The 13,581-nt window shown below is 36.7% G+C and overlaps 1 protein-coding gene across 2 annotated transcripts in view; it reads right to left on the bottom strand.

The window, feature by feature from the left end:
- PAPOLA (poly(A) polymerase alpha) overlaps positions 1 to 10,078 on the bottom strand; it is a 53,279-nt gene extending 43,201 nt beyond the window's left edge. Inside the window, exon 1 of one of the 2 annotated variants that reach the window (XM_072839857.1) lies at positions 1,318 to 10,078. The gene's annotated coding sequence lies outside the window, so the exon portion shown is untranslated. The remainder of the gene's footprint in view (positions 1 to 1,317) is intronic. The other variant, XM_072839856.1, reaches the window with a different exon arrangement.
- Between the last annotated feature and the right edge of the window lie 3,503 nt (positions 10,079 to 13,581).

Here is a 13,581-nt window from a genome sequence, read left to right as displayed (position 1 = left end):
ACAGAACTAAGAATGCTAGGAAGCCTATACTGCTTGTTTCTAAGTTAGCCATTGGTCCATTTATTATCTAGTCAGTGTTTCCTGATCCAGTTATGCACGGTCTCAATTTTAATCCAGGTTTATAATAACATTTACTAAATAAATGTAAGTCAGATATATTATCTGTTACAGCAATTAATTCATGTCAGATCCTTTCTCCTACTCCTATAACCTGAACTGCAAAGCTATATAAATGCTATGTTAATTCACAGAGCTGGGGATCCACATGACCACCAATCACTGCCTCAGACCACATATATCTTACATTAATGTCCTATTTTTCAAATTCATGTAGCATCTCCCATGATTAAAATATACAAATTAACCTAAGTGTAAAGGCATTCATGTCTTGGCTAGTTCAGATTTTTGTCAATAAACACATAGTTATCGTCAGGTTCCATAAAACTGACCTCAGAAATGTAGCCCTCAAAACTGCCTAACCATTTGAGAATTCTCCTTCATACTCTAATTTCAGATAAATTAGGTACTAAACGGAAGAGTACACTTACTACATATCCCAAAGTGATTTTTCTCTCGTATTTTTCATTGCTTCATAGAAGTTTCTCCAAGTAAACTAGAACCCTTCGTGACTATCACACAGGATTACGAATACTTTAATAAAGTATTTTAACATTGAGTAAAGCCAGAAATGAAAACAAGTGCAAGCTCACTCTAGTCAGACTTCGTTCAAACAAGGAGAGATTTCAAGTCCAGTGTGAAATGAATTCACATTTTCGTAACTTCAGGTAATAAACCTCAACTGGATTGTTTGTTTTGTTTTGTTTTGAGCAAGTAGTATGTTTCTCTGCATTCGTTCCTTTTCTGATGGGGAAATCCATTACCAGTTGAGTTGGGTCATCAAAATATGAATACCCACTCTCTGTGAAGTTAAGGCTCACTTATCTTCCCCATTTTTTTCTTTCTCAAATATTCAAGTTTTTCATTGTCACACAAAAAACAATGCTTGGAAAGGCCCTATCTACTTCAAAAATAACACCAGAATATTAGGATACAAACTAATGTTTCTAAATTCACATCAAATCTGCTCACCCTAATTTGAAAAATATGTTGATTTTTATGAGTTTCCACACTAACATTTTGATAGGGAAACAAATCAGATGCAAATTATAGCTTTCTATTTACTTTATTCAAAATATAGTCACATCATCTAAATTAAAATCACATTTATTTGTCCCATCTAATTCAGGAAAGAACATATATAGCATATATCTACACACATATATCTATATAGATAGAGCATATATCTAATTCACGTACACATATAGAATATATACCGATTCAGGGGCAGCCCGGGTGGCTCAGCGGTTTAGCGCAGCCTTCAGTCCAGGGTGCGATCCTGGAGACCTGGAATCAAGTCCCACGTCAGGCTCCCTGCATGGAGCCTGCTTCTCTCTCTGCCTGCGTCTCTGCCTCTCTCTCTCTCTGTCTCTCAAGAGTAAATAAATAAAATCTTTTAAAAATTAAAAAAAATTAAAAAAAGAACATACACGGATTCAAGAACACATCTAAGAGAATAAAAATAAATCAAAATCAAAGGGAAAAAAAGAAATACATGTTCTGAAAATTACAAAATAAAAAGCCAATAAAAAATGGCTTAATCTTAAGAAGCTGGACTAGAAATTCCAGGCTGACATATGCTTTGAATATCCAAAATGTCCCAAGTAGAAACATTAACCATGACAGTACTTCAAATGGAGAAAGTCAAGTTTTCCATTCAATTCTAATATTAGAAATCAAGTAGAGTGATAAAACAACTTAAAGATCTTTTATTTGCTGATTTGTTTCTAACAAAACAAAAATACATACTCCAATAGTGGGTAATTTAAAGGATTCTGCTTTACAGACCTTCTCCTGGAACAATACACCAGACAGCCATCAATCCTAACAATGCAAAGTTATTCCTCCCATTCTCAAACACATTAGAGATCATTTCTATAGACATTTTTACCAGCATTTAGTTTTCTTCAGATATTAGTCCATATTTAAAATAAAACTCTACAATTACATGAAACAAAAACCAGAGTAGATACAGAACTACATACAGTATTTGTGATTCATTAAAATGTCTTTCAGGTTTTTACTATGAAGAACACTTGTGCTTTTTCTGAGCAGCTTATTTTCATCTCACAAATAGGATTTATCTTTACTTTTAGGATACTCTGAATTCTCAGAGTGAAACGGGCCATCCGACAAGTTCTCTACAACAATACAAGTATCACTATCTGTAAGAACTTGTACCCTAATTTCTTGCTGTTTTGTATTTCTATCCTTTTTCCTTTTCACTCAACCTTTTATGCAAAACATTTTGCTGGGTTTTAACATGTGACTAAAGCATTCTGTCTTAATCTTTTCTGGATCAGAGTGAGATATAAATACATACCTACACTTATAGTACATATATGTACTTTGCTCCCTCTCAAAATCAAAAGAGAGGGCAAAACATTACTTCTCCATTCCACCTGTTTTGGTGAGCAGGAGAGTGGAGCCTAGGGCGGAGGCAGGTGGGAACAGTGTTAAGTATTTGCAGAATTTTTCTCTGCCTTAGAAAATGGGATTTTTTTTTTAAGGTTTTATTTATTTATTCATGAGAGGCAGAGAGAGAGAGGCAGAGACACAGGCAGAGTTCTCGGAGAAGCAGGCTCCATGTAGGGAGCCTAACGTGGGACTGGATCCAGGTCTCCAGGATCACGCCCTGAGCTGAAGGTGGCGCTAAACCAGCTGGGCCACCAGGGCTGCCTGGATATTTTCTTTGCAATATTTAAAACACTTTCATCAGGGGTGTCTGGCTAGCTCAGTCAGTTAAGCATCTGCCTTGGGCTCAGGTCATGACCTCGGAGTCCTGAGATTGAGCCCAGTCTGCTTCTCTATCACCCTCTGCCCCTCCCCTCTGCTCGTGCTCTCACATTCTCTCAAATAAATAAAATATTTTCATCAAAGCAAAGCTTACACAGGACATGTGCCCATTTTTCCCTTTCTTTCTTTTTTTAAGTTTTAACACTCTGTAACAATTCCATTCCGACTACACCAGCTTTGACTCTTGGCACCTTGTTCCCATTCTTCTTTCTCCCTTGCCATGCCAGTCCACCATCCACACTCCTACCAAGCATATCTTCCTAAAACAGCTTCCTTAAAAACTTCCATGATTTCTGGTATTGGAATTCAAAATTCTTTTTTTCTATAAGTTTGCTCTTAACTCAGAAGCCATCTGATAAAATAGAAAGAATGCAGACTTGATTTCACAGCTACTAGTTACATATCACTCTGGTTTCACTTCTGTCACTAGTTATAGTATTATCCAGAAGTTGTACCTCTAGGGACTTATATTAGACTTTACTAAATCTCTTCTTTACACTGGATGGCAAACCAGGAATTTAAAAACTATATCATATCTATTAACACTAAAGAGTAGTTTCCAGGGATCCCTGGGTGGCGCAGCGGTTTGGCGCCTGCCTTTGGCCCAGGGCGTGATCCCGGAGACCCGGGATCGAATCCCACATCGGGCTCCCGGTGCATGGAGCCTGCTTCTCCCTCTGCCTATGTCTCTGCCTCTCTCTCTCTCTCTGTGACTATCATAAATAAATAAAAAAAATTAAAAAAAAAAAAAAGAGTAGTTTCCAAGCACAGTTTTAATCCAATACTCAAAGGAAAAGTCCTTTCCCGATGCTAGGCTGTAGGGTAACACAACTCACTTAGGATAAACATTTAGGTACTTAGAGTAGTACATTTTTGTGAAATTAGTGCATGACTGTAGGTTGCTTATTTCAGCTATATATTTACTTCAAAAGTTTAAGCATCTAACTTAATAGGTATACTTGAAATGTCAAGAACCACTCTGGTACGGTAATGATAGCGCTAATTATATAAGTTCCTAGGATTTGTTAACTGTAGTTTAGTGGCTATATATACAAAGTATGATCAATCTCTGGATACATTATGCTAATAACCATTTCAAGTCACTGAGGAAAATAAGAACACTCAAATGGGTTTGGTTATCCATTTTAAAATCTAGATTCTAGATGCCATATTAAAGAACTAGAAATATTTCAAAATATTAAAAAATTAACACTATTTTAGAACCACATTTAAGCAAGACACACAAAACTCAAAAGCCATACACAAGATTTACCTACATAAAAAGATTTTAGCTTTTATACAACAAAAATATAAGCAAAGTTAAAACAAACGATAAGCGAGAAAAAATACATGCAATCTATCTCAAAAGACAAATAGTCTCAATGCATAGAGTTCTTAAATCAACTAAAAAAAGTTTCACTGCACATTAGGCAAGGAAACGAGGACAACTATTTTTCTGTCAGATTACAGAAAAACAAAGTTGATATACATCTATTAAAAATGAAAGATATAAACATACAATATTGGTAATAGTGTAAGAAAATGAGCACTCTTATCCAGCACAATGGAAATGAACATAAAAGCAATCTGACAATATTCATTAAAATTAAAAATGCATGTATCAATTTTAAAAGTTTATGTAGAGCAACTTCATCTCTAGTAATCTATCTTACAGGGCAGCCTGGGTGGCTCAGCGGTTTAGACCGCCTTCAGTCCAGGGCGTGATCCTGGAGACCGGGGATCAAGTCCCATGTCAGGCTCCCTGCATGGAGCCTGCTTCTCCCTCTGCCTGTGTCTCTGCCCCTCTCTCTCTCTGTGTGTCTCTCATGAATAAATAAATAAAATCTTAAAAAAAAAAAAAAATCTATCTTACAGAAATACTAGGACACAAGATTCAAACCAAAGGACCCGAAGTTAGGGAAGCATTTTTTAATTCACAATACAGTTCCAATATATGAACTGTAACACAAAAATCCAAATTTCCAGCCACTGTAGGATAGGGGTACAATAGATAAGACAGGTCAAATACAGGCCCAAAATCCAACAATAAACTTGAAATAAGTAATGCCTATTATCTCAGAATTATCCTCTTTGAGGGGGTGGAGTAAGTACCTCTGTGACTCCAGAGGTTGTGGAATTTGACCGTTCTCATAGGAATAACACAAAAAGATGCCCAAGGTTGTTCACTGGAGCACTGTATACAATATACTAACTGGAAACCACCTAAATATCCACTAATATAATAGAGGACTGGTTAATTACAGTACATTCTAACAACATAATACCATGCCATATAAAAAGAATGAGGTGATTATTATATGTGAGTAGCATGGAAAGATGCCTACAAACATTATCAGCTGAAAAAAAGCCCTGGAATATAATTATGATAATAGTATTCACTGAAACCTCAACATATTCCAGACAACATGTCAAGTACTTTACAATATTCCCAATTGTTCTTAACAACTCTACTATTAACTGTCTCCATGTTAAAGATGAAGAACGTAGAGAAACAACGGCTTGCCTAAATTCATTGGACCAGATTAAGAACCGAGGCATCTAATCTCTATGCTGAAGTGTCTGTAACATCTTTCCTGATACGTAATTTTATATATTTGAAAAAAAAAATTGGCTATAGATACATAAAAGCACACCAAAAAGAACTAAGATATTTTCACTTTGCACTTTATAAAGGTTTATTTCAACTTGTTAAATTATTTTAAATAAATGATGTCATACAAAAGGTCAAAATCATCTAATTCTACCATTCACCATTAAACTAAGTGGTAGCAAGGAGGCAAAAATAACACCCTAAAATTAGTCCCTGGCAGCAAGGGACACAAAATAAATGTTCAATTTAAAATAATTAGCGTTTTGATTATTAAATTTTTAAAAATCAGTTTATGCTACTCAAAACACATCATTGTAAAAAGAAATAAACAAGACTTTAAAAATGGATTTCTCGGACACCTGGGTGGCTCAGCAGTTGAGCAGCTGCCTTAGGCTCAGGTCATGATCCCAGGGTACTGGAATAGAGTACGCATCCGGCTCCCTGCAGGGAGCCTGCTTCTCCCTCTGTCTATGTCTCTGCCTCTCTCTCTGTCTCTCATAAAAAAAATAAATAAAATCTTTTAGAAAAACTGGATTGATGAAGTTTGATAATCCTGATGCCTTAGCAGTTTCCTGGAGCAATAAATAAAGCATAGTTTGCTTTGCATTTACTATTTCTAATTGTAGTATTGCATGGAGAAATCCATTCTTTTCTTGAAGCACCTTTTTCTCATTTAACTTCATTTTGCCAGAAAGTATAGCATTTATTAGGCTGAAATTTACTGAACTCCTAAATATGTACGAAAGACAACACTAAACTCAGGAATAAAAAGACAGTCTCTGCTCTCAGTGACAATCTTAGATTCGGTCTAGGATTCAGATCCTTAAAACAAGTTAGTGTAACGTAAAAGCTTAAAATAAATACTACAGAAACAAAGAACCAAGGCTATCCCAAAAAATATCCTTAAGGAGGTGTGCACTCCAAATGGCTTTGATGGGGGTGGGAGGGAGAGCATCATCCAGACAGATGATTAACACAGGAAAGGAAAGAACAACAAATCACCAATGGAGTTTTCCCAAATAGCTAATGTTTAATGACTGTGCATCCCAACTATCGATGAATCCCTGCCTCCTCATATTGGACATGTGGAATATGTTGTCCCCTAGGGTATCAACAAAGTCAACTGCCTTAAAATTAATAGCTACTAGCCAACAGAAAACACTTATCATTTCTTCCCAGTTTTAGTCAAGTTAAAATTGAAGCATCACTTGCTGGACAGTCTTCGTTGGAAGCAATCAGACAAATCAAAAAACTAATGTAACAATTCACCGCAATATAATTTGCTGTAAAGAGGCTTTAACCCTAAACATAATGTGCCCACTGGGATTAAGCAGGAAAGAAAGGATACTGGATAGAAGAGGAATAAGAGATCTTTTCCTAAAGTACCTAAATGTACAGTCAATAATAATTCTTAACTCAAATAATACAATCTCTTTTACAAGAAGTTTAACATAGAACTTTTTAATTTTACTAGTAGCTTAGTCAAGCCAATAACCAAGACAATGTATTTGATCACCAAGAAATTTTACAAAGAATCACTAATTCACCCTCCATGTATTCTGTGTAAGTGGTACCAAACATATTTACGACCTCACTATATTCTTAAAAAACGTATTCCAGGGGCAGCCCCGGTGGCACAGCGGTTTAGCGCCGCCTGCAGCCCGGGGTGTGATCCTGGAGACCCGGGATTGAGTCCCACGTCGGGCTCCCTGCATGGAGCCTGCTTCTCCCTCTGCCTGTGTCTCTGCCTCTCTCTCTCTGAATGAATGAATGAATGAATGAATGAATGAATAAATAAATAAATAAATCTTTAAAAAAAAAAAAAACGTATTCCAGGTCAATCAGCCAGTGTTTAATAGGCAGAGGCAGAGGGCCCAGTAATAATTTATGCTCGATGGGACTAAAGTCTAATGAATCTCAGGGCGAAACTTTGGAAATGCAAGGCTGATTATGCAGAGAAAGAGTACTTATTTCTCAGTTATAATAATGGCTAAGTTATTCTTCCTTCCTAAGGCCATTTCCAACTGCCCCCTTGCCCACTCTCCCCAAGGGGCTGGGAGAAGTAAAACAACAACCAGCCAGACTACAATACTCAAGCATCAGTTTGCCAAGTACAACTTGAAAATGAAGAAAATCTAAATAAAATAGAGAACCTGAAAAATTATAAAGATATATTAGAAAAGTATTAATAGTCAAAAATATGTTGTTATAGTATCAAAACACACTAACTCCACGAAATGCAAGATGTTTTTGATGACCAAAATGACAGGAACCCTATTCTGAAACAACCCAAAAACTATAAAAGCCATCATAAAATTCAAGAAGCTGATTTCTGGACAAAACACAGAAGGAATATAAATTTGAAAGACAATTCTGTGACAGAAGAGATAGACAAATAAGATATCTAACAAAATCCCTACTTTTTTCCTTCCCAAATCCTTAAATTTCCACAAATGTGAATCTCTAAATCCTAATTCTGCAGACCTACAACCCAAAGATTAAAAAATAACACAATCCACAGAACGCGGTGGTCACAAAGTGGGAGTATGTAGAGTAGTAAACCTGTACGTGGCTTTAAATAAATAAAACTAAAAATACATTCTAAGATCTTAGGTTCAGTAGTGTTTTATACTTTACATACCCTTCATGTATATAATACATGTCACCAGTAAAAAAAAAACAAAACAAAAAATCTTGAGATTCAAATATTCTACACACAAGAAATGTGATCTTGAAAATTAATTCTACCTAAGACTTTTAAACGGATTCCAACTGAGCTGATCAAACACAGTTCCCAACAAAGCCCACAGGAGACCGTATAGTACTGGAATGAGAACGGAACATAGAACCCACCGTGGAATTAAGTAAACCCCTATCTACAACTAAAGCACCCTTAAGACACTGGACATGTAACTACTTCAAGCCTCCATTTAACCAACTTAAAGGGAACTAATACCTCCTCCAATGCTGTTTTGTGAATCATAAACTGAGAATATGCAATATTTAAAAGCTGCTGAATAATCAGAGCAATGAACATACAGAAAAAAAAAAAAGATGCCTCCCACCCCACCAAAATATGAAAAAATAGGAATCCAAATGGCTTCATTCTGGCCAGAATGCTTTCACCTGGGAGGGGTGAGGGTAGGGGATGGGGGTGACTAGGGAATAGGAATAGGAACTGAATAGGCTCATAAATGTATTCAATTCCAATACCTTATCTTCTAACTTCTCCATCTAAACACATGAACTGACAACAGATTTAAGGTAAAACACTACATTCCAAAACCACAGCCAACATTTATTTGGCACCAAGTAATTCATTACACAATCTCTAAATCCTAAAATCTGAAACCCAAAATCACTGTTACCGTCCCTAAAGGTTATCCAGTTCTGCATCTACAACAACAAAAAAATTTAAACCACATGTGTGTCCATCCCTCCCAACTGTCCAAAAACCACCCAGAAATGCTACAATGACACCACCACTGGAAATAGCAGCTTGAGGCAGCACTTAGCTGTTCCTATATGGCAGCAATTCTCAAGTTCTCAAACTTTTTGGTCACAGACTCCTTTTACAACTCTTAAGACTTATTGAGGGCCCCAAGGATCTTTTGCTTATATGGATTATGTCTGCCAACATTTACTGCACTGGAATTATAATGGAGACCAATTTTTAAGTGTTTATGTAGTTAAGTACCAAGAAATCTGTTACATGTTAACATAAATAATTTTTAAAAACTTTTCTCCAAAACAAAAAATTTAGTGACACTAATCTCACTGTCTTACATTATTGCTAATCTCCTTAATTATAGCTTAATCAAAGACAGCTATATTCCTGTCTGCTTCTGCATTCAATCCTTTTGACAAGTTGTTTTGGTAGACATATATGAAGAAAACCTGGTGTCACACTATTTCAATAGCCTTTTCAAATAGTTGTGGATATTCTTTTGATACTACCCCAAAACTCCACAAGTAGTAACTGATTAAAGGTTAATTACAGTATCAAAGATGAAATCACATCAATAAATCCCTTACATAAGTGCACTAAAATCCACCGATGTAGGGGTACTTTGCAGGTAGAGCCTGTAACTCTTAATCTCAGGGCTGTGGGTTCGAGCCCCACGTTGGGTGTACAAATTACTCAAAAATAAAATTCTAAAAAAAAATTCATAGGTCTACACTGCACTTTAAATGTGCCTTTTCTTGTCTGAGGAAAGCATCCTCAACCCACGGACCAACCAACGGGAAAGCGGCTTCTCCAGCCCAGCCGTCCGTGCTGCAGTCCGTCTGCCCCTACTGCCTACGTCCTCCGGTCTTGCCTGTTTCTCCTGCCTAAAGGACATCTGGACATTTCGAATTTTTCCATAAAACTGATCATTAAATCTTTTAGAACTGTTAGGAAACAAGGAAACAAGGCCTTCCCCTTAGACTTTTCCCTGATTCCAATTACCTTAAGTTTGCCCAAATTTGTGGGTGGCTTCATCCCCTCGACTAAACATTTAATCTTTTGTTTGGTTTACATCACAGAAGCACTGAAATCCAGTCCAATAAAATAAGAACCAGCCGTGAAAAAAATAAATAAATAAATAAATGTGCCTTTTACCAATGTATGATTTTATTACATCAAAATTAGGATTATTTTCCAAATGTTGACATATTAGAAAATACGTATTTTTAAAAACATGGATCATTAATATCACTATCAACCTAACCAGAAACATTTTTTTTTTAACTACCAGGAAGCTGTCAGTCTCACAGTGACAGAGACAAGCTTTCCAAAATTCTAGTATTTATCTTAAAGTTCAAATTTATCATTTGGCCACCAATGTTGTCAGCTGTTTTCCTTAAAGAGACAGGCTCACTTCACTTTCAAGTAAATGTTAAATGGTCCAAGTGTCAAGACCCACAGCTCATTTTTTTTCCCCCAGATAAAAGAGCTCCAAGAGAGAAACACTACATTAGCTCACAAATCAATCAGGTGCTTTTCTCAAAACAACCATTCTACTTTTTAGCATACAGCTTTATGTGTACTTCCCATTTTAACATGGCTTATTTAAGACAGTCAGAATTTACTAAAATTAGCATGTCTTACTATTTCCACGAGAACTTTTTAAAATATGTGTGTGATGAATACAATGACTATTAGTCCAATATGGTGCCTCTGCCTCAATTTTCCCTAAGACAAGAACAGCATTATCCACTACTATTTTCACATCATTGATGAAAATGTCAATAAAAAAAGAGGTAACATTTTAGCACTATTATGAACATAGTTTGAATTTTATGTACTCCCTAAAAGGACCTCAGACACCTCCACTGAGACAGACACTCCACTCCTCAGACACACTGAGAATCACTGGTACCCATTACCACCCACCAAAAGGTCTCAGTTGTACCTGTTATGACTTCATGAAACTAATTTTTTCTGACAGCCCCAAGTATTTGGGAGTAAAGCTATTGTCTCCTCTGTTCCCCAAGTCTTGCTAAATATCTCTTCCAATAACTTCAACAACATTCTATGAATGTGGTAGGGATGATAGGTCACTGACAATGATTACTCTCCTCCAAATCTTTTTATTACACTTGTGATAGCCAGAACTGAACTGATTCGAATAATGGCTCTACCCAGTACAAGGTAGGGCAGAAATCAGAACACAGTTCCCAGAAAGGCGTTATACTCTATCAATGCAGTGATTCTCAACAAGGAGAATCTTGCCAGGGTACATCTGCCAACATGTGGAAATATTTTTTTGGTTATCACTACTGGAGAGATGGGGGCCGGGGCTCCTGCTGTTAAATTTACCTTACAACATACAAAACAGCCCCCTTCAAAGAATTATCTGACTGTGAATGTCAACAGTAGCTACAACAGCACCTGTATTAATGGATCCTAAAGACTACCAAAATTTCTGGAAGCTTCATCACTATGGCTCTTAAATCATACCAGTCTTTCAAAATTATATATGCTATTACGTATAACTTTTACACAAAACATGAACACTTGTTCACAATGTTGTAACGACCTAAACTTCAATAATCTATTTTTATTTAACCATCCTGACAGCTCAGCTATGGTCTATGCCACAGTCCCTCCCACCTAGATTTAACAGGACAAGCAAACTAAAATGCAAGTGAAAATCAAAACAATGGTAAGCCTAGAAAACACAATTCAAAACTTCAAAGAAACAAAATGAAAGACAATGTGACACCAGAACATGAAAAACAAAGAAAGCCAATTAATGAGGAAAAAGGCCTATTTAACTAGGCAGCCTGGCATTTTTGAAGTTTATCTAAGAATATTAGGGTTAAAAATGAGAGATAGCTAATGAAAAAAGTGGGCATACTGTTCACATTTCAAGAAACACACTGGAAAGCCAATTATCCATGTGTGAATCTGCTGTCTGAACTCTTCCATTTTATACATTTGAACTTCCAAAAAAATTTATGCTCTGAGGTCTTTAAGGAAAATGTACACCTCCCTTCCTCAAAGAAAACTGGGAAACAGCAGGCATAAAAGTATTTTTATTTTGTAGAGAAAAAGATACAATCACGTTATTTCTAATTAAAACCTCTTAAGGTGAACATTTCCTATCACTGATCAATTTGTAATACTGAGATGATCATCACAAAGTTGTTTTTCAAGCAGAGCAATAAAATGTGAGCTAACACAAAGAAGTCACATGGCATCACTAAAAACATTTAATTGCGCTGAACTGAAAAATGCCATAAAAATCAGTACTCCTAGTGTCTGTCTCCACCAGTCATAAAAGGATGAATGAATCAATTAACAGGGATTGCAGATTCTAAGATTTTAGGTCTGCATAATTAAAACAAATTCTCATTTACAGAAATATGTTGATAGGTCTCTCGAAAATGACAGGAGTGGTTGAGGAGCATGAAATCCTTTTTTAAAAAAATACTGTAAAGAGAAACGTATCAAAAGCTTGTGTCAAAGTTAGAGTCTCACCTGTAAAGAGAGAGACACACACACACACACACACACACACACACACACACAGGTACACAGTCATACAAGTAAAACTGTAAAACTATAATCAGCGATACTTGCTAAAAACAAATGGTCTCTACTCAAAAAAACAGGTAACCCGACTGACTTATTTCACTCAGCATAATACCCTCCAATCGGAGAAGAACATTATATATATATATATTATAAATAGTATACATATACATATATATATAATACGGTCTCATTCATTTGGGGAATATAATAAATAGTGAAAGGGAATAAAGGGGAAAGGAGAAAAAATGAGTGGGAAATATCAGAAAGGGAGACAGAACATGAGAGACTCCTAACTCTGGGAAACAACTAGGGGTGGTGGAAGGGGAGGTGGGCGGGGGGTGGGGGTGACTGGGTGACGGGCACTGAGGGGGGCACTTGACTGGATGAGCACTGGGTGTTATGCTGTATGTTGGCAAATGGAACTCCGATTAAAAAAAAAAACAGGTAAACCTGAGGTGCTGCTATATTAGGTGTCTAGACGTCATAAAACCTTTACTTTGCATTTAGGTAAAACTTCGAGTGTCGATTACATAGTTTTGGGACTATTTTGGGACTACAAAGAAGAAAATTCGGCCCCTCGTCTCAAAAGGAAGGAGCACACTCACACTCGCATCTTCAAAAATGGAAGAAATGCAATCTCACTATTGAGGCCTCTACACGGCTGGATATACGCAGGGAGGGGGAAAAAGAAAAAAAGAAAAGAGAAGAGAAGACAAGCTGTATAATCTACTTTCGGTCCCTTACAATGAGTTCTCAGATTACATCTCCCTCTTTGAAACACAGAAAAAGAAAAACTTTTCTAAAACGCTGCAAGGAAAAAAAAAAAAAAAAGTATAAAACGCAGACCTCGTGAGAGGAGAAGGCAAAAAAGGACGGACCAGCTTTTAAGCCTACAAATCAGAGAAATTAAAAGTACCCGTGGAGAAGGGAGGGAGGAGGCAAAAGGCGTTGAGGATCCTCCCAGGGCAGAACAGGGAGCACACACCCGACGCGACGCGCGGCGGAGGGACACCCCGGCAGGTGCCCCTCTGCG

Source organism: Canis lupus, chromosome 9 (assembly GCF_048164855.1).
Source record: "Canis lupus baileyi chromosome 9, mCanLup2.hap1, whole genome shotgun sequence".
Taxonomy (NCBI): Eukaryota; Metazoa; Chordata; class Mammalia; order Carnivora; family Canidae; genus Canis; species Canis lupus.
Note: the sequence above shows the minus strand (reverse complement) of the source record. Positions and strands in the feature narration are given on the sequence as shown.